The sequence below is a fragment of the Leopardus geoffroyi genome, chromosome B3 (genome assembly GCF_018350155.1).
Source record: "Leopardus geoffroyi isolate Oge1 chromosome B3, O.geoffroyi_Oge1_pat1.0, whole genome shotgun sequence".
Lineage (NCBI taxonomy): Eukaryota > Metazoa > Chordata > Mammalia > Carnivora > Felidae > Leopardus > Leopardus geoffroyi.
The window spans coordinates 35,984,979-36,005,666 of NC_059337.1; the positions used below are offsets into that span (position 1 = coordinate 35,984,979).

General features: G+C 53.9%; 1 long non-coding RNA gene across 5 annotated transcripts in view; it reads right to left on the reverse strand.

Annotated features, from left to right (window-relative positions):
* LOC123582794 overlaps nucleotides 1–20,688 on the reverse strand; it is an 81,512-nt gene that overhangs the window by 26,738 nt on the left and 34,086 nt on the right. For 4 of the 5 annotated variants that reach the window (XR_006704565.1, XR_006704561.1, XR_006704562.1 and 1 more), the window contains exons 3-4: nucleotides 8,804–8,950; nucleotides 1,459–1,526 (exon numbers count right to left, since the gene is read on the reverse strand). This is a non-coding gene — a long non-coding RNA (uncharacterized LOC123582794). Of the gene's footprint in view, nucleotides 1–1,458; nucleotides 1,527–8,803; nucleotides 8,951–14,162; nucleotides 14,377–20,688 lie in introns of those variants that run through there. The other variant, XR_006704563.1, reaches the window with a different exon arrangement.

Below are 20,688 nucleotides of genomic sequence, written 5' to 3' on the forward strand. Positions count from 1 at the left end.
CGGGTGGCCAGGCTCTTCCACCCACAGCGACCACGTGCTGACAAACACCGAGGACAAACTTTGCATGCGGAGTGTTCCCGACGTCCCCGCCATCCCTCCCGTCGCCATATTTGCCCCACACACCCCACTCTCCAAAAATGCGGTCTTGGCCTGCTCTGTTTCTTCTCATTCAGCTCCCTCAGAGCTCTATCTTGGCCAGCGCAGTGCCTGGGAGGATAGGAAGGGACAGACAGTGCTGGAGAGACCCAGGTCGCGGGGGAGCATCCGGGCTTGCCGGATCAGTCTCTGAGTCCCCCCACCCTGTCGGAGGGAGGAATTTGGGTCAGCAGTGAAGTGGAAAGAAAACTCAAGAAGAACATAGAGGGGGTAGGGAAGGAGGGACCAGAAGAAAAAAAAAAAAAAGACATAGGTGTTGAGTCCTTTGTGTATAATGGGGATGCAGGAAGTCGAGAGTCATGGTGTGTCAGGTCGATTATGGATGCCCGGAGGGTTTGGGGTGCCTTGGAAGAGTCGAAGTTTCTAAAGAAGACTTGAAGCCCAAGATAGTAAGACAGAAAAGAAAACAGGGCCCTCATTCTTTTTCATCTCTTTGAGAGGTGTGCCTGAAGATGGAAAGCTCTCTCTTTCGCTTGCTGGATTGGGCTTCTTTGAACGTGACTTCATGTAGAAACGAGGTCACAAGGAATCCCCACAGGTACTCAGGTTACGTGAATAAAACCCGAAGTTGAATGAGTAGCGTGTTCTGGAGGCAGGCAAGGCAATCGGATAAGAGCAAGAAGGGGCTGTAATTGTTCAGAAATAGACTAATACGCTTTGGGGATGCCGGAGGACGAGGAAGAGTGTCCAGCAGCAGCCAGGAGCCACCTCTCCACCCCCAGCCTCTGGGTCAGAGAGCCTGGTGAGCTCTCTGCCCCTTTCCCTGACTCAGGTTTCCAGACCTGAGCTCCATTTCCTGGATGCGGACTGACTCGGGAGTATCTCCTCCCTCCCCCACTCGTTGTACCTCCGCTTGGTGGATGCTACAGTGACATTAGCTTTGCTGGCTGCCACCTCCCCCCTGTTGACTCATACGAGACTTCCTGTCGACTAAAAACCCAGCCTCTTTCACTTATGCTGTTGACCTAGGTGTCCCACATCCTGTATGTGTCTGGTGGGTATTCTGAACCCCAAGCAAAGGTCTCTCTTGCCTTTCATCTTGCTATGCATGAATTTGAGCCCATTTCAGCCTGGCCAAGGCCTTTTTCAAACCCTGCCTCTCACCTTCCCTGAAACGTCCACCCTTCCCACTTTCCCACACGCCCCTCGGGGACAAGGCGGTTCAGCCCCATGGGGGAATCACCTGGCCTGTCAAAGGGGTAACACAACCTATCTTACAGGGACCCCATGAGTAGTAAGTCCATTCTAGCCATTGGTAAGTGTTGAACAGGATGTGGCCCAAGACAGTGTCCCTTGGCATACCTCATCTGGGCTGCTCAGCTGGGCTCATGTAGTTAGATTCAGCCATTCCTCTTGCACATGTGGGTACACTGTGGGAAACAAGGCAAATTCTGCACGAATTTTCAAAATAAAACTTAAGATTTATGAGATGTTTCCTCCAACCTGAGGGTCCAAAGTCACTCTCTGCCCTTTGAAAGACACCCCACTAGCCAGGCTATTTGGATGCACAGAGACAAAATGGCGCCTCTTGGCTCCCTCAGTACTGCAAGGAAGAAATCTAGATCTCTAGGACACCTGGGTGGCTCAGTCGGTTAAGCATCTGACTTCCGCTCAGGTCATGATCTCACGGTTCGTGAGTTCAAGCCCGGCGTGGGGCTCTGTGCTGGCAGCTTGGGGCCTGGAACCTGCTTCAGATTTTGTGTCTCCCTCTCTCCCTCTCTGCCCTTTCCCTGCTCGTGCTCTCTCTGTCTCTCAAAAATAAGTAAATATTTTTTAAAAAAGAAACGCAGCTCTCTACTTTCAAGAGCTGCCTCTTCCCCTGGGGCCCACTCCTCCCCACACCGCTCTCTCTCCAGCTCCGGGAGCTCTCCGGATACTCAGAAGGAACAACCTCAGCGGCTGGTCCACTCCCTGCCACAAGCGACGGTCCAAATTGTGGCTGCTCTGACCCTGATCTTCAACCTCACCCCTAGGCTAGCGATGCAGAAGAAAGCACGGGACTTGGAGAAAGACAAGCCCACGTTCAAATTCTGCTCTCTTTCACCAGCTGACAGACTCAGGAGAGTCACCCACCCCCCGCGATCAGATTGGCAGGACTGCAAATTGGGATAACAGGACCGTCCTCGCTGGTGGTTGGGAAAGTTACGAGGAAGGACTGGCTCCCCATCTGTCTTCAACCGCCGTCCCCCACCACCTCCCTCTCTGCCTCAATTCTTCCCAAATGTGAGATTCTCTTTCCTTCTCATTTTTACACCAGGAAAAGAGCCGGCCATCAGGAGGCCTCACCCGACTCATGACGTGACCATCAAGTCACTTACGTGAACCGTGCCTCGGTTTCCTCACCTTTACATTGAGAGGCCTGAGTGAGAGATTGATAATGTCAGCTTCTGCTGGTTGCATGCCTGCTGTGTGGCAGTCATGCCATAAATGTCACCTGTTTACATTAATCCAGTGGCTCAAGGAGGCATTATTATGTGAGAAGGAGCAGGCATAGTACCCATGAGCATGGGCTGTGGCTAAGGCTGCTCCGCCCCATCCCCCTGCTCTCCCTCTGGCTGCTTCGTGGTCTAAGACAAGTAACTCAACCGCCCTGTGCCTCAGTTTCCCCTCTGCCAACAAGGGTGGTCACGAAAATTAAATCGGATCCTGCACCCAGAGGCCTCACCCAAGGCCTGGCACACGGGAAGCCCGGCATGGCTAGTTTCCCAGAGGATGTGAGGTGTCAGAAACCTGTCTAAGGTACCCGGTGCAAGACCACGCAGCTCCAAGACCGTGCCCTGGTCCACTGCAGAACGCAGTCTGTGCGTGACCGTGACTGTGGAGCATCCTCCAGGAGCGTCTCCGGTGTTGACTCTGGAGTTGGTAGGCTGGTAGCCTGGTGTCCAGGAAAACAGGATGTCGAGGGAGAGGCATCAGCCTCTGGGGCGCTAAGGCTTTCCCCCCCACCCATGGCAGGCTACCAAGACCCCAACAAGCATGCCCACGGAGAATACACACACACACACACACACACACACACACACACACACACTGCAGGAGCCATATTCTCAGCTCCACCAGCTTCAAGGCTCCATCCCAGAACCCAAGACTGCTACAAACAGACCTTTGAATCAATCGTCCCATCCATATACTTGCCTGGGCCCCAGCCTCTGCTGGGTGCTGTGATGGACACATAGAAGAATACTCTTCAATGCCATGTTCATTGAGCACTTGCTATGTGCCAGGCACTGTGACTGTAGAGGCAAATAACTCAGGGTCACCAGACTTATGGATGAGACTAGCGCATGGCACAACACAGAATACAGACCAAAAGAGAAGTCCAAGAAACTCTTTACCAGTACAGGGGACACAAGCGGAGTCTTAGAATCCTAAAGTGTCGTCCTCATGGGGACAGGGTGGAGAAAAGGTTTTCCAGGCAAGAGAAACAGCTTCGGTTCTGTGTGGAGGTAAGAGACACCCTGGCCTATCTGGGGGATGGGGAAGGCAGGGATGAGAGACAAGGCTCGGGACCTAAGCTAAAAGTTCTGGCCTTGTCTTATGTCAATGGACAGACACTGAAGGGTGCTAATAAGGAGCACCTGGAAAGAGAGTTTTGAATTACATGCCTGGGAAGACTTCCTGGAAGAGGTGGCTTTTGAGCAGCCCCTTAAGCAATAGCCAGAACTTTGAGAGGTGGAGACAAGAAAGGAAAGCCTCCCACGCGATCAGGCAGCGAGGGAGCCGGGACATGGAACAGGAAGCAAGGGGCCATCTGGAAAACAGCCAGGCCAGCAAGAGATAGCGGGGAGATGTTGCAAGAGACGACAGTGAGGCTGCATGGAGGGGCCACGGAAGGTCAGGGAAGGGAGAGAGCACTTTGGGCTGGGAAGGGTCAGAGGAAGTCTTATGAAGAGAATGAATCAATCAATGAGCCAATCAATCCACGAGTAGGCCTTGATTTGAACCTCCAAGTTTAACAGGTTTGCATGAGCCTGGGTGCCACACCCAGGCAGGCTGCCTCTGCCCGCCCCCACCCCGGCTGCCCTGCTTCCGCCCTTTTAACCACACCTTCATCAAACCTACCCCTTTTGGAACCCCACGAGTAACCTCAAAGTTAACCTTTTGAGCTCATCAAAATCCTAGAGTCCACACAACCTAAGCCCTTAGTTTTATATTTGAGAACATTGAAGCCCAGACATAGGACGTGACTTATCCACGGTCACATCGTGACACTTTGCAGTGTCACAGCCAGAACTAGCACTAGGATCCTCAAGTGCCCTCCTCCTAAACGTCAGCCATCAGGGGTCCACGAACGTCTCCACCCCAAAGACATGTCTTTCATCACAGAAACTTCTTTCTTAGAAGAAAGAAGAAATTGACTCCTTAGGACCCAAAGGAATGAATCTAGGATAGTCATGCTTTAAGCCACATGACCAGTTCTGAAGAAATACCTGGCTGTGGCAGCACCAAAGCTAGACCAGGTGGGTAACCAACCTCTTTCCCCAGATTGGAAGCTGGCCTGAGCCCTATGTGCAGAACAAGGAGGGGTGAAGCACTGAAAATTTCACCTGCTTTGTTTCAGTTTCCATAGAAACCTCACGGGGAAAGATGGGGAAACCCCATCTTCCAAACCACCGTTTCAGGAGGCCAAGAGGTGGCCCAAGGCATGAAGTGTCGTGACAGCATCAGGGTCTGCCCCCCCCCCCCGCCGGCCACTCCCCTCTGGCAAGAGGACACCATCCCTGCAGGCTCGCCCACTGCTTACTCTTCCTTCAGGGCCTGGGCACCCTCACAGGGCACATCTGTTCTTTGCCAGGTCAGTAACAGCCCATCAGGAAGCCCCTGTTTAATAAACCATCCATGTTAAATTATCGAAGGGATAGGAAAGTGCCATGAAGATTCAGGTCAACAGGAGTAGGGAGGAAGGGGGCGATAAAAGAATATGAATTGAGTGCCCACGAGCTAGACGTTCTCTGGGGGTGTGGCGGTTGTACAATGACGTCACACTAAGCCGAGTCCTCTCATTTTACAGAGGCTCAGAGGGGTTTATTGACTTCCAGGGACAAACAGCCATTGAGTGGAGTCCAGCTCAGGTCAGGCTGACTCTCATTGGTGCCGTGCTGCCCCCAGAGCAGTCAGAATGGGGGAGGGAGGGCGGGCTGGAGGGGCTGGAGAGAAGGCAGCGGGAGCTAAAGCAGGGTCAACCGGAAGGAAGGAGGAGATGGGCAAGGGAGAAGCCAGAGGGCTGAGGCGGGGGGACTGGTGAGCCCGATTCTTAGGAGCACCTCGATGTCCCCCTCGAGCTTCTCTTTCCTCCTGACCATTTTTACCAACTTGACTAGAACACGGAGCTGATCCTTGGAGGCGGGGAAGCTGGTAGCAAAGGCGAAAAAGAACAACCTCCCTTCTCCCTGTGTCCCTTTCAGGGGGTTGGGCTTTAACGTATAAATCTGGAGGGATACGATTCAGTCTGTAGCACCAACCAAGGAAGGAATTTAGTAACGACATCAGAAGAGGCCTTCGGCACTTAGCGTTCTTTCTTCCTCTGGACGTTGGGGTTGAAACATCACCTCCTTTGTGGGATTTCCAGAATCACTGGGCTAGATCACATCAAGGGGCCCCGGTTCTCTGCCCCTCCCTGTGCCCGCTGCCTCTGCCTGTGAATTTGGAAAAAACCTCTCACAGCAAGGACACAGAGTCTGTCCCCCTCTTTGATTCAGGGTTAGGCCATGCCATCTTTTGGCTCATGGGATGTTGGCACATGTCAGGCAAGCAGAAGCTTAGGAGAGCACTTGAATGATTGGTTTCTTTGCTTCTGCCCTCCCCCATCACCACATGACTATGCCTGAGCTAACCTGGTGGAGGACGAGAAATCTGTGGAGTAGAGCTGATCTGCCTCAGTTGTCCCAGATGAGGCCAGGCAAGATCAACCAATGGCCCGACTCATTCCCACACCTTTCAGGAACTCAGCCGAGGCCAGAAGGAGCTCCCAGCTGACTCCTTAAATTAAGGAGCTAAGAAACTGTTTATTGACTTAAGCCACTGCGTTTGGGATGGCTTGTTACGCAGTATTGGCACTCGATAGCTGACACAAACACAAGATAGCGCGTAATCGGTGCCCGAAGGGTGGGTATTTCCTCCACCGTTCTACTCACCGCCCTCCCTTCAGACGCAAACATAATTCTCACAGGGATAGTTGGGACGCACCAATCGTGGTCCTGGTGGATGCTGAGCTGCGATCTCATTGTTACTCCCGCTTCAGATTGATTACAGACGCTGACTGCTCAATTTTGATTAAATACTAAATCATAAGCTGCTTACAAAATGCCTGCAAAACGCTGACATTTATGAAGTCCAATAAACTACTTGTAAGAACAGGAGTGCTAGATTGGGAGAAAAAAATAAAATCTTCACCCAAACAAACATCGGTTGACAGCAGGCAGATGGTCAGAATCCCTCACTTGTAAACTAGAAAAATTAAGATTTGGCAAGGGTTGTCTGAAAATAACTAGCAAACATCAAAGTTTCCCCTTTCTATGCTGGTGTTTTTCTGGGCCCAGCTTCAATATTTTCACAGGCTACTGCACGGAAAAGGTGTTGCAGGCCTCCGCGTTGCTGGCAAGGAAAGGCTAAGAAATACCAGCAACGATTTATAGGAAGCAAGGTTGCCAACATCCCAAAGAGTGCGCGTTTAACAGCCAGCAACTGCACATTCCCATAAATCCCCAAAACTCAGCATCAGGCCTTCCCTTAATCTGCTGCGGTGTGAGGGAAAGGGAAGGCAGAATTTTCTAACTCGATTTTCCACTCGGATCGGCTTTCACAGGGGTGACCGTGAGTTAATCTTACGAGGCCTTCAGCGATCTTAATAGAAATGGAATCCAGCCTTGAAACCACAGGGTAGGGCTCTCCTCACCTTTGTTAAGTCAAGGAATGTGGGCGCTAAGAGGGGCTTTGGCTCAGGCTCAAACAAGCCCCACAGGTCCAGGAGAAACACAGGCTTTGGCGGCCCTGGTTCTCATTTTTTCCTGGCCTCTCTGTGACCTCCGAAGGGCTCAGAGAGTGTGCCTGTGAGCTGATGAGGTGGGTTTGTGTACTTACGTGGCTGTCCGCAAGGGTCAACATACCTCCAGAGATGGCCCAGGAGCCATCCCTTGATAGATTGCCCCTGGTGCCTCAGACACACAGCTTGCACACAAGACCATGACCTCACGAATCACAGAATCGGGGCCCCTGCTGGGAGAGCAGTATTTCATGGTGGAAAGATTGCAGACATTAGGTCTGGGAACCAGATTCCCAACCATCTCTGGCTCCTTCTGGCTTCATGGGCAAGACCTTCAGTCATGCTGAGGTCTCCACCCTCCAACTAGGGGAAACCACAGGCACTTTGCAGGGTTGTCGAAGGGCAACATGGACGCGACGTGAAAGAGACAAACTCACACGCAGATCATTGCGATGTACGTTGAGTGCCATGACTAAGTTCTGCCCAGGGCATTACAGGAGCATAGAGAATACCTGGTCCGTCAGAAAGTAACTCCTGAGCTGTCTTAAAGGTTGAAGGAGAGGGAACCAGCGGAAAGGGAAAGGAAAGAACATTCCAGAAAAAGAAGACTAGGTGAGTGAATTATTGACAACCAGCCTCTGTTTGAACCCTTTCAGTACCTCACGGCCTACTGAAGAACCCATTCGACTTAAGGAAATCCTTTCTTTTAGAGAGTCTCTCTCTCTGGCTTCCACTGATTGGCCTTATTCCCTACAGGGCATTTATGGAAGGCAGCTCTTGTGCCTTTCCCTCCTTGGGGAACAGGGTCTAGCCCTATCAGGCATTGCTTGCGTCAGGAAGGAGAGTCTGCACCCTGTTTTCCTTACTTGGGTCACGGCCCAACCTTCCAGAAGAACAGGGGTCAGAGCCCCAAAGATGCTCTACGAACCCATCTGGAAAATAAGTGACCTTGGGATTGGAGCCGAACTTTAGGGGAGAGGGCCCAGCTCCGGGTAGAGGGTCTGGCTCAGCTCTGCCTCCGAGGGCCCAACCCGACTGCAATCGGAAGCCCCAACCAGCGAACAGAGCCTATGGCTTCTTGACGTCGATGGCCAAGAGGAAGAGGGGCAGTGAGGGCGGGTGGAGCACCCTGACCCCCAGGGTCCAGCGCCCAGCTGGGCTGTGAGGAGACCCCAGGCATCCTCCCCTCAGTGAGCAGCGGGTGGGCCAGCCATGTGTGGAGTCAACACACGACAAGCACTAGGAGGCCAGCCCAGCCCCGTAGAGGGCTCTCTGAGTGGTGTCATTGCTACTTCTTCCCCTCAGAGACGGAGGGCGTGTGACAAGCGGGGCTCAAGACAATGCCCAGCCCTAACCCGTCTCCCTACCCGCCTGCCACAGACAGGACTCCACCGGGGGCTGTCCCTTTCGTGCAATACAAGAACAGGTCTCCCCAGCAGAGCCGACTCAGCGTCTCAGATTCCTCCTTCAGACGATGGAAATCGCTCGGTGTGCCCCCCTCCGATGACAACAGGATGAGCGGATCAATACAAAAGCACTCAGAACAGCACCCGGTGCTTAGCGTTACGTATGTGTTAACATTCTTCTTCTTCTCCCGAGTACTCAAGAAGGGAACATAGCATGCAACATATATCAAACAAAATCGCAGCGGGTTTGCCCACTTACCTGGCACACGGAGAACACGGCGAAAGATATGGCTCTGCAGAAAGACAAGGCCTGTCTGCTCACCGCTCGCGACACCTGCCTCGTTCCGGCTCGACGTTCGCTGGAATCCGCCGCCCCCTCGCTTCCCCTGGGAGTTGCTCCTTGTCACTGAAAGCACAGAGACGAAGGATCCAAGCTTGGCGTCGGGTGATCTCCATTCTGGTCCCGGCTCCGCCCGGGGTTTTCCGGATTCTGTGCCTCCTGGGGGCGGGGGGGGGGGGGGGGGGCCGTGTAAAGCGACTGACGGCCACGGCCACAATATTTAAACACATCCTGCGACTCACCTTCCAAATCCCGCAGTAACGTTTCCTAATTAATCACCCTGTGTACTGCATTCTAAATTAATTAAATTAAAAGTCATTAAATCCAGGAAATTGAAATTAGTCTAATTAGATTAGAGGCACATCCAGTGGCTGTGGTGAGGGGTGCCATGTAAATTGGCCAATTTCAGTGTAGAAGAGATAAAGTCAGATTACAGACAGGCTGTTAAGAGGGAGAGGCAAGGCTTACAAAGAATGAGTCAAGGTCGAGGCGATAACGTTATCAAGGAGAATAACGACCACGGTGGCGACAGCCTGCCTAGTTAGTCCCCACAAACCCCCTCTGAGGTAGGTGCTTTCGTCAGCCCAGCTTGACAGATGGGCAAACGGAGGCTGGACTGCGTGGAGGGCCACGGTGGAAGCCCCTGTGGTTTGACCCCGGAGGCCCCTGCTCGCGCTCTCCCGCCAGCCTCCCGGATCATAGGCAGAAAGGACTCTGTGGGCTGGACAAAGGACAGCGTTGGACGGTGGCCCCGCACACACCAGCCAGCCCAGTCCGGCACACAGTCCACGTGATGTGGACTTCTGTCCTCCCGTGATGCCCACGACGGATAACGCTCACGTGCCCACCCCACTTAAGGGTGGTCCGGGCCAAATCATGGCTGTCGAGGACTGGGAGGTGTCCAAGGTTTACCCTACTCGCTAAGAAGCTAGCGCACCTTACAGTCAAGGTTCCTGGGCCAGACACAAAAGACTTTAATCTTCACAGAAATAGTAAGAGGCAGAATAGCAGCCTTTCTTGCCTCGGTTCCCCAAGCCCCAAATCCCATAAGGCAACATCGAAAGGGCCAAATGATGCCTGCGCATTCAATGGGTCGTATTATAGGAGAGAAACCCCAAGCGTAGGGAAGGTGAATCTTTTACAAACTCTTTTTTTTTAAATGTCTTATTTATTTTTGAGAAAGAGAGAGACAGAGTGTGAGCAGGGGAGGGGCAGAGAGAGAGGGAGACACAATCAGAAGCCGACTCCAGGCTCTGAGCTGTCAGCATAGAGCCTGAAGCGGGGCTTGAACTAGTGAACTGCGAGATCATGACCTGAGCTGAAGTCGGATGTTCGAACGACTGAGCCACCCAGGCGCCCCAGGGAAGGTGAATCTCATACAAGGAACAGTGAGGTTGCCTGCCCTGCTCTCCAGAGGGACGCCCTCCTCCAAGGCTATTGGCTGTACCAGGGACTTGAAAGCATAGCCCGGAACAAAGGCAGGTGGTGCCTCTGTTCACAAAACAGGCAGGAACTCCAAAGGCCTGCAGAGAATTTTCTCCCGACCATATCCACCCTTTTTAGTCTCAGCTTCTGGCCGATTTTCCCTTGAGCACCCCACCCCACTGGCCACTCTGATTAAGCTGACCAACAGGGAACGGGACCAAATCTGTTCTGTTAGAGTCATGCAGCATTTAAGTGAGGCAAATATCAACAGGGCTCCAGGCAGCAAGAGGAGACCAACCTGCAGTACCGACCTCAGCTTTGCCCTCCCCAGAGTCCTGGACCCGGCCGTCTGAACAAAGGTCATATTAATCAGGGTCTACCTGAGAAAGCCAGGGGGATTCCGCCTTATGGTTCTGCACTGACCTTTCCGCTTGGCCCAAGGCAGTGATCCAAGTAGACAGAATGCATTAGGGACGGCACAGGCTCCACCTTGACCTCCCAGGAGAAAGTGTGGGGCAGTTCCATCATTCAAAACAACCCTGGCTCGACCCTCGGCTCTCAGTGAGCTGAGATTGACATGAGTGCCTTCCAGATCCCAGGGCAAGGTGAGGGCAGCTAAAGGCGGGGACAGATTTCTTGCTGCCTTTTCTGAGTGGGGGACCCCCATGATAGGGATAACTGACCGCAGGAACACACACAGGTGCCAAGTGGCTTCAGTCATCGGGGGGTTCCCCGACGTGCCAGCGATGTCTACTTAGATACTGAAGGTCTCTTTGATGCCTTCTAAGCTGTAAGTCACCATGTATTCAGAAGGGACACAGGTTAATGTCTGGCTTCCACACGAGAAGTACGGTCTCAAGCGTGCATATGGAGACCCTAGAAAGAAAGTATTTTTTTTTACAACTGTTGGGATCCCCCAAGTGGGGACTTCATCACTCAGGGGACACGGGTTGACGGCACCTCCCATGGCCCTTCAGTGGGTCATAAGCCATGGGGTTCCCAATTCCGCTGCCATCAGTCTTGTCTAGTCCTTGGTGTGGGGGAGATCGCCTGAGGGCAGACTGTCCAACCAGTTCTGTCTGTCCACTCCCCCAGCCGGGTGACATTCACCTGCTCCATGGAATGACCGAGTAACAGCTGTGAGAATCCAGACACCCAGAGGTGCTGACGGTATTTTGTGCGGGAGGTGCAGGGGCTGGGGCCATTCCTGCCTTTCGTACAGAGTTCTCAGTGAGGTTAAGGGGAGTAGGGACCAAATGATGGTCAGAGCTGCCTGGCGGAGGACGGCAGACCCAGCAGTTCGTTAAATTTAAGGCACTTCAACAGTTTGGGAGAAGCTGCGCAGAGCATCTCCTTTCGAGAGGAAGTCCCCAGGAGTGGTTCCAAAAGACCAATCCCACGAATGTCCCCAGCTTCCCAGTAGCTGACCGCCGAGCACAAATCTAAGGTATTTCCTCCGCAGGGGCTGGGTTGTTAGCCTCCTTCCGCTGTCATCCCAGTGGCTAGAACATCACCCTTTCCCCCCGATAATCTCCTACTCATACTCTGTCCAGAAGGTTCGGGTACAAAAGCAGTGAGAAGCGTTTTCATAAAACATATAGAGACGTTACATCCCCCACTCTGGCCCATGGGGGCCACCGTAGGAGGACTTGGTGAGCCATGTACTCATCCACGTGGTCACCGCCCTGATGCTCCAAGATCATGGCAATCCAACAAGAGAATCCAGGTGACCGAACCAAAGTTAAATTTGAACCCCCGCAGGTCCCCCCTTTGCTTTTGGGGGTTGCTGGTGGGAAGGAAAGATACATCCCACCCAGGAATGGTCTGGATGGAATCCCGGAGCTCCCAAACTAGATCTGAATAAACTCCCACCGGATCATTACTCAGGAGGCAGCCAAGGGAAGAGGCTTCCTTTCTGGGTCAGCCGCATCCACACCGCCCGACTAAAGTGACCAGGGGAGGCACAGTCAGCAAGGAAAGGAGCGGGGAGGGAGGGAGAGAGACGAAAGGAGAGACCCAGCCGGGGCATAGCCACACGCAACAAATGCATCTCTGGTGTTTCCCATTTACAACATTGACATTCAGGTTACTTTCCGGTCTCCCCGCAGCTGCAGGAGGAGCTCACTTTATGGACTCAAAGGTCCGTCCTGATCATTTCAGCGGCCCAGAGGAAACATCTGCCCTAAAGATGAAAGCTTCTGCCTCTACCAAGAGAGGAACCACTCGCAGTTTGGAGAAGACAGTTCTCCCATCGTCTGCCTCTCCCAAGATCAGGCCCCTCCCGGGTCCTCCTCCCCGGCAGCGGGCATCCCGCCAGCACGCTGCTCATTAGACAACAGCTCTACCAGGCGCCCCAAACAGCACCGGCAAGCTCCCCAGGTGGCTGCTTAAATGGGATACAAAGGTACATTCTAGACTCTCCAGAGATGAGTCTACATTGCGTATCCTTCCATGAAGCTCGATGATATTAATTTTTACAGCTGAGTTGATAAGAATGAAGCAACCGGGGAAAAAGAGGGAAAAAAAAAATGAAGCTACCCTTCCCTCCAATCCCTGCACTGCTGATGTTGCAAATTAAGAGCCGCGTCATCAGGCGGCTTGGGGTGGGCGTTCAGGTTTGCTGTCCCTTGTAGGCCCTTCTTGGGCAACACGGGGCCAAGTTCCACCTGCCTCGTCTGCCCCCAGACACCGCGCGTGGTGCAGGCGTGTTGGTGGCTGGAACGAGGGGTCCCGGCTAGTAATGAAAGCCCGCGTGGGTGCCCGTCTTTGCAGATGCCAACGGGACACGATGGGGGGCAGGTTAAAGCAGGCAGGGGCAATATGCCTCCTCTCTATGAGCTCCCAACCAACAATTAGCCTGACCCTTTCCTCTTCCACTGCTGCTTTGCCTAATTTGCTTCACTGCTGGGCTTGGGGGGCGGGGGGGGAGGCCGGAAACAAATCCTGAAGACGAATAAAAGCATTGGTCTCTTTCGACCATCAAAGGCAGAACTGGATGCTGCGTGGTGATTTTCAAGGCAATTCCAAATTGACTTCAAATTACCAAGAGCCGACTCCCTCCATGCCTTTCTCTCTCATGCTCGCTGGCTCACGCTGTCCCCCCCACCCCCCGCCTTTAGCCTGACTTTGTTCACAGAGCAGAACAGTTCCCAGCCTCCCTGTGCTCTGCTGTGAAACCAGTCCATGTTTTTCCACTTCACCCCTCCGTCCCCCTGGGCAGCGGCTCCCGCCCCCCCACCCCTCCAAAGGAACCAGCCAGGAGGCTCAAACACCGAGCGAGCGTTTGCTTTTTCCAAGAAGAGGTTCCAAGGGACCGCCGCGCTTTCCAGCCAAGAGACTCTGTTTGGTGTGTGGTTGCTGGAGATTGTAAGACGTCGGCCAGGTAGGGTGCCCCCCCCCCCACCACCACCACCAGAGCCTGCCAGGGCTCAGAGAGTCATTCCTGAGTGCTCCCCAGCCAGGGGAGGAAGAGGTGAGGGAAGGGGAGGAGGCAGAGGCAGAAGTGTGCTAGGGACATGGGGCAGATGGGTCATTCTTTCAGCGATGCTGGCCTGGAGGCCACCGCTCTGTGGGAGCCACGTCCAAGGCCACTCCCGCAGATGTCCTCTCTCACTGCCTCTGCCCCACGGAGCTCGCTTGCTCGCCCGCCTTGCTGGGAATTCGGACTCAGTGCCTGCCCGGCCCCTCGATTCTGGGCGCACCCTGCCTGCTGTCTATCAGGGGCTCCGCGTGCATGAGCAACACAGACACAGCCTGACGCAGCACGCGGTCTCAGCGAGCGTGGTCCCACGCCCCCACTTCCTCTGCCCTGTCTCTTCTCCTAAAAGTAAGCTCCACGACAAAAGGGACCGACCGTGTGACACTCCGGTGGCCCCGATGCCTCGTCCAAGTCCTTCCGCGTCTTAGTCACAGAACCAAACGACTGCTTGTGAAGCGGATGACGGTTCCCTTCAAACGTCCCAAGCTTGCCGCTCTCCTTTAATGACTGAAGAAAACGCACACGTTAACAATGCTTCCAACCTGATCTCTGTTCCTACTTGCCCCGAGCCTGTAGACAGAGTAACCAAATTGCCCCTCCCGCGTTGGACCAAACAGATGGGCAGTTTCTGGTGCGGTTAAAAATTCAGTGGTGAAGGGGTTTCCCTTTTCCACTTGTTAACTGACTCACTTGGAGAAGAGAGGCTGGGCTCTCAGTTCCCGAGCTCCTCCTATTCCGCAGTGAGTTTCGCTTTACCACAATAGGGCCAGGGAGGTCCCAGACAGCTCTGGGATCCTGAAAAAGACCACGTGAGAACTGTCTTCCCAAGGAGACACCCCACCAGCCAGGTCAGGTTGTACAAAGGAAGCTTTGATCAGTTGCAAATCGCCCCCAGGCTGCAAGAGGTGGGGCCTGGTCCTTGAAACCGGGCTAGACTGATGTCTCCAGTAAGAATTTAACAAGGGAGGTCAGGAGAGGCCTCACCAGGGAGGTGACACTGGAGCTGAGGCTTGAATGACAAGGCCACGCCATGGCAGTTCTGGGGAAGGTCATTCCAGGCATGGGGAACAGCTACTATAAAGGCTTTGAGGCCAGAATGAGCTGGGTATGCAGAAGGAATCAAGTGAAAACCAGTGAGACTAGAATATGGTGGGCTAGGGGAAAACAGACGTCGACGAGGGCGCAGAGACCCATGGCGTGGGTCCTTGCATCCTGCGCTAGGGAGTTTAGACTTGCAGTTCGACAAGAAGCGATTCAAGGGCTCTACACAGGAGAGCAACGGTTGGGGGTCATTCTGGCTGCGGATGAAAAAGTGTTGAGCCGTGGTTGGATGCCAGTGCTACTTACTGGGATGGGGAAGACTTGGGGAGGCCTGTGGGCAAGGCTTCTAGCTCACTGTAGGTGATCAACAGGTGGGAGGTTATTGTCACCTCATTGCTACTTTTGTGGCTCCCTTGAAGCTCTGCCCAGATCCCTTCTTGGGAGCAACACATCTCCAGCTAATGGGAAGCTCATCCCTCATCAGAACCTGCCTTAGACCACAGGGATCTGCTCTCTCACGGGGGCCTGTGGCCGATGACCGGGCGATGTGTGGACGCAAGGGCCAGCCTTCTTACCTCGGTCGGAGGCCATTTTGAAGGCCCATCCCACTCCAGAGCCCCCTGTAGGGTCCTGGGGCCTCGTTCACGGCCACACCTTGGGTCTGCTTGCCCCCTTGGCCTGGTCAGCCTGCTCCCCTCTTTATTTGTGATACGTGCTCCCCGGCCTCTCCGAGAACCGTCTCAGAGTCTAGTTCCCGAAAACCTAATCTAAGACAACTAGTGTTACCGTCATTATCATTATCACTAGATCATTCCTAGGGTCCCATCCAATTTGAAAACTCTATTATGAGGAATTCTGAAATAGCCTCTCAAACTTCTCTAATGCCTACTATCTGAAGACTCCCGCCCCCACATCTTGGTTCACCACCAACACCACACTGTCCCTCAGAAGCGGCTTCCTGTCCTAGATTCGCTGAGAAACTGTTTCTATTTTCTATGCCTTTGTCTGCAGAAGCACACTGGTTTAGCTCAGACCCTGGGTCCTGCGTCGAGATGGGGCAGGTGCGTGGTGAGCTACCCACAGGACACCCCGGGGACCCTGGGGGTCTCTCGATAGCCCATCCTCACTCCCAGCCCCCACGGAGGGTGGGCAACAGGAAAGCCCCCTTTCCTGCTCGGGCAAACCGTCTCTACATGTACATCTGCCGTCACACATATACTGCGTTGGCAGAAAACCCGTTTTCATCTGCACACGCGCGTGCATGTGCGACACCCATCTGTAACGGAATGCGCCACATGCCGGAGACGGTGCTGCGAGACCACCGGCCGTGACGGCACAGGTCGCACCCTGTACGAGGGGAAGCGCGCCTTGATGAGAAGGGGGTCAGGAGCTAAAATCCGGCCCGCGGTTTTCTACCCAGCCACACACCCTGGGATGGTTTGTTTCTTCCGGGACGCACCTCCTTCTAATTCCGCTCACCAGACCACGCGCCCTGACACAGGGCCAGCCTGCCCAGAGCAGGTGATTGTCCCTAATCTGCCTCGCAGCTGCGAGGAAACAGAAGCAGGGTGCCCTGGTTATGATACCCTTGTGCCTGCGGCAGACCCACGCTTCAAGTCCACTGGGTGTGGCTGGGGCCGGAACTGTGCAAACCACTCCCCTTTGCTGGCTGCCTCCTGCTGTGCTCTCTGCCGCCTTACTGTCGCTGCAGGGGTGGGGGTGGGGGGTAAGAAGCAGCAAGGCAGGCGGAGGGACTTGGTCTATCTCATGGGCTTCCGCTTCCAGGTAGCGTCACCCCAGTAGCCACAGATCATTTCAGATCAATCACCGCCTTTCCGTCACAGTCTCAGAACCAGCCACAGCCTGTCCCCGTCAGGGACAGAGGTACCAGTCAGCCAGCACCCCCTGCTCCACATCCGAGGCCCCACTCCAGGGCGAGCTAACAACCCCCATCTCCTTCTTTGTTCCCCCCACTCAGGGCAGTAGCTGCCTTTTTGTGCATCCTCAAAGGCCACTCTCTGCCTCTCCAGTCCCGCGATCCTTGTATCATGGATCGTCTATGGTAAGATTCCCCGATACAGTCACTTGTGTGGTCTCTGCTTCCTGGCTGGTCACCCTGGATGGCATAGGTCTCGCGTTTCGTTTTAGGGACTCGTTTATTCAGTCAACAAACACTGGTTTGCACCATAACCCCTGTTGGTGTCTATATGATGCAGGATTTCATTTCGTACACACACAGATGTAAATACCGTTTATATCTTCGGGATATGCGTAGAACATAACCCAGGAAGCCACACAGGATGGCTACAATTCATTCACTCTGGGGACTGGAGGGTATTAGACGGGAAAGAGGACTTTCCACAGGACCTTCTGAGCCTTTTAGAAACAAGCCACTCTTCTATTTGAAAAACTGATGAGCGCTCGTGCGTTCAGTGCCATCTGAGTGCCAGGCATGGGGGGGAGGCCCTGCAGATAGCCAGATGTGTTTACCCTCCGCGACTCTCCCTGCTCAGCCCAGGCCGACACCGCGAACCAGCACTGCCCCGTATCTGGGTTTTCCCTTCTCGTCGACAGAGCCAGAGGAACATTCTGGGAAGATGGGAAGTGGATGGCGCAATCCCCAGCAGGGGAAGCAGCCCCCCGACCACACGACTGAACTAAGGGTGCAGCAAGGAAACAGGCAAGTGGGAGGTGTCTTTGCAATGCCACGTGCACGGGGTGGAAAACGACGTAAGGAAGGTTCGAGTAGGAAGGGCCCCCAGGGCTGGTAGACACAGCAGCCCCGTGTGCGACCTGAAAACCTCTTCACTCCCGCCCCTCCCATAGTGACCATGCCATATGAGCAGAACTAACCTGACCCCCAGCTCTAGCGGTGGGCCTGATGGCTCCAAACCAGCTGAGGCACTCCGAAACCCCCTGCCATGGGGATTGGTTCTGGTAACTTAAGACTTAAACCTATCAGCTGGAAATCCCAGACTTTGGCTTAATGACTGGAAGAAATGGCACTTTTTCCTGGTGTGATGCCCAAAATATTTAATAGCGTCCAGGTCAGTTTCTGACCCACTGGAACCAGCAGGGGCTCAATGAGAACAAAACTGGATCCAAGCAATCTGTCTGCTCACCGTGCTTAATGCCTTTAAATAGCCCTGCCCCCCCCCCCCTCCCTGGTTGTGGAACATGTGACTACGGTTGCTGCTGGCAGCTCTTTTGTGATCATGAGGCTAGCTATCCTGAAGATTAAAAAAGGTACCCAAAGGAGGGCTGAATTAAGATCCCTGGTCAGACCTTGTTTCATCCATGGTTAAACTGGGAAGAGCAGGGAAATGCCTTGTTCAAACTCTTGTAACTCCAGGACTTCAATCTTTTGTCCGTCAGACCAGTGTGACTCTAACAAACCAAAAAACCTCTTATACCGCACTGTTGGCCGCAATGGGGACTCAGTAAGTGTTTGTTGAATGACTTCATTACTGAACATGAATTAGATCAGAGGGGAGTGCTGGCAGGGGCCCCGGATCAGCAAGGGTTTGGAGCGAGGGAGGGATGACCCAGAGGGGGACAAGGAGGAGAACCACCTACGAGTTGACGCTGTTTTGGGTCACGTGAACACATTTGCGGTACAAAAGCTTCCATTAAACGCTAGGCTTTCTGTGGCTAAATCTCTGCTTGCCACGATGTCCAGAAACAATAAATACCCAAAGCACAGAAAGCTTTTAGAAGTTTGCTATAAAAATAACTGAAAAGGCTCTACAGAGATCTTCATATGCCGGATCCCATCAGGGGCTTGGGGTTGAGTGGAGGGGTGTTATGGAGTCTCGGTATTGTTCCCTGATTCTCAGAACAAGAGGGTTTGAAAGGCTGTGACAGTGCAGTTAGAAAACACAGCTGTTCTAACCTCGGAATTCACATGCATTTGAGAAGCACAGTCCCTGTTCCCGGAATCGGAGAGCGCGGGACGGACGGTCAGAGAACCCTGGGTTCAAGACTGCCTGTCGCTTAGGAGTTTCGTGGTGTCGGGCAGGATGGCTGGTTCTTTCCCGAACCTGGGTTTCCATTGTACGTAAAACGGAAACAATGTAGGCTCACTCTAGTTTATCTCAGGGCCAGACACCTCAACATTCAGAAATGTGGGATGTTAGAAAAGTTATACGGCCCCTGACAGCCGATGATGGAACACCAGCGAGTTCCGAGGAACTCTGTAATCAAACAAACACACGAGTATTTCTGTAGGGATATAAATATTTACAGTAAATGGGATAATTGAGACCATAAATAACCTCATATCACCTCGGCCCAGGACCTGCCACCAAGTGAGTTATAAAAGTCTTTGGCTGTCGGGGCGATTTGGAGTTTGGGAACTAGGGGGTCAAGGATCGAGGACCTGAACGAGCACACACTTCATCCGGCTGTCAGAGCACTGAGCGAGATAGAGCACCCCTTTTCATCCAGTAACAAAGGTAAGGCCAGTGCACCGTCGATGGCTGCAGTCTCTTCCAGAATGACTTCCTCTGTCTCCACTGCGGATGTATTTCCAGGAGTTCCCAGGGCTGCCTGGACGCCCGGTGTGGGATCTCTTCTGCCCCTGGGCAAGGGGAACAGTGCACCCCTCTGAACAGGATGTAAGGCTGGTATCTCTGAGCTAAGCTGGTCCGGCACCCCCGCCCTGGAAGGTCGGCCTCAGCAACCAGTCCCTCGAGCCCCACAGCAAGCCTTGGAGGCAGAAGGGGGGCTAGCCAGGCAATCGCTCCTCCACTGTCTGCCTCTCGCTAGCTCCGCAGTCACTATGAACCTGAGAGAGAAGAACCCGCTTGCGATGTTATCCTCCAAAAGATACCACTGCGGGGAGGGGCAGGGGGGCGCTTGGGTGGCTCAGTCGGTTAAGCATCCGACTTCAGCTCAGGTCATGACCTCACAGCTCGTGGGTTCGAGACCCGCGTCGGGCTCTGCGCTGACAGTGTGGAGCCTGCTTGGGATTCTCTCTCTCCCTCTCTCTGCTGCCCCCCCCCCCCCCCGCTCACGCTTTCTCTTTCTCTCTCAAAAATAAATAAATAAACTTAAAAAAAAAAAAAAATCCTGGCTAGGCTCTTGGCCTTGTCCTCCCACTAGCTGTTGGTGTAGCCAACAGCTTCACGGGTGCTGAGAGGAGTGAGGACATCCGGCTCTGGTCCCCAGCTACTGGGATCGTCCATCCAGCAGGTGAGAAAAAGCACTTCCTTGCCCCTGATGCTTTAGTTCACACTTCCGGGTCTTCTGTTCAAGTTGAGCATCTGTCAGACATCGGTGTATTGCTCAGCCCTTTGCCAAAGGCTCCCCCGGGTTCAGGGGCCCCCGGGGAGGGGGGGGGGTTCAGGTTTCCCTGTGGAAGGGCAGCTCTCCAGGCATATCTGACCAGCTGGAGCAGAGCTGTCCCCTTCCTTGTTTTGCATACCATGCTTCTGTTCATCCAGCCTACTGACTGGGCACTGGGCACAAGGCGCTTGCAGAGTAATGCCGCAAGCTGCCATTCCCCCAAGGCGTCGGATGATGTTACGGGGCGACGGCATGGCGGCTTGGCTAACGAGACCAATTTTACGTTCGGGGCCGAGCGTCCTCCATCACACAGCAGGTCGGGACAAGGATGAGACAGCAGAGGGAGGAGCCTCTGGGAGCTGTAGCCTCACACAGGCACAGTGCACAGCGCAGGGCAGGCTTGAGACCCTCAGAGGAGGCACCCACAGGCTGTTCTTTGAGCCACAGCATGTGCACAGGCTGAGAATTCTCCGAACTCAGCACTGACGTCAATCAGGCACCCAGGTCTGACCTGTGAGCAGGGCCAGGACGAGAATGAGGCAAGCGAGGCACCTGGGGTGTCCACTTTAAGGAG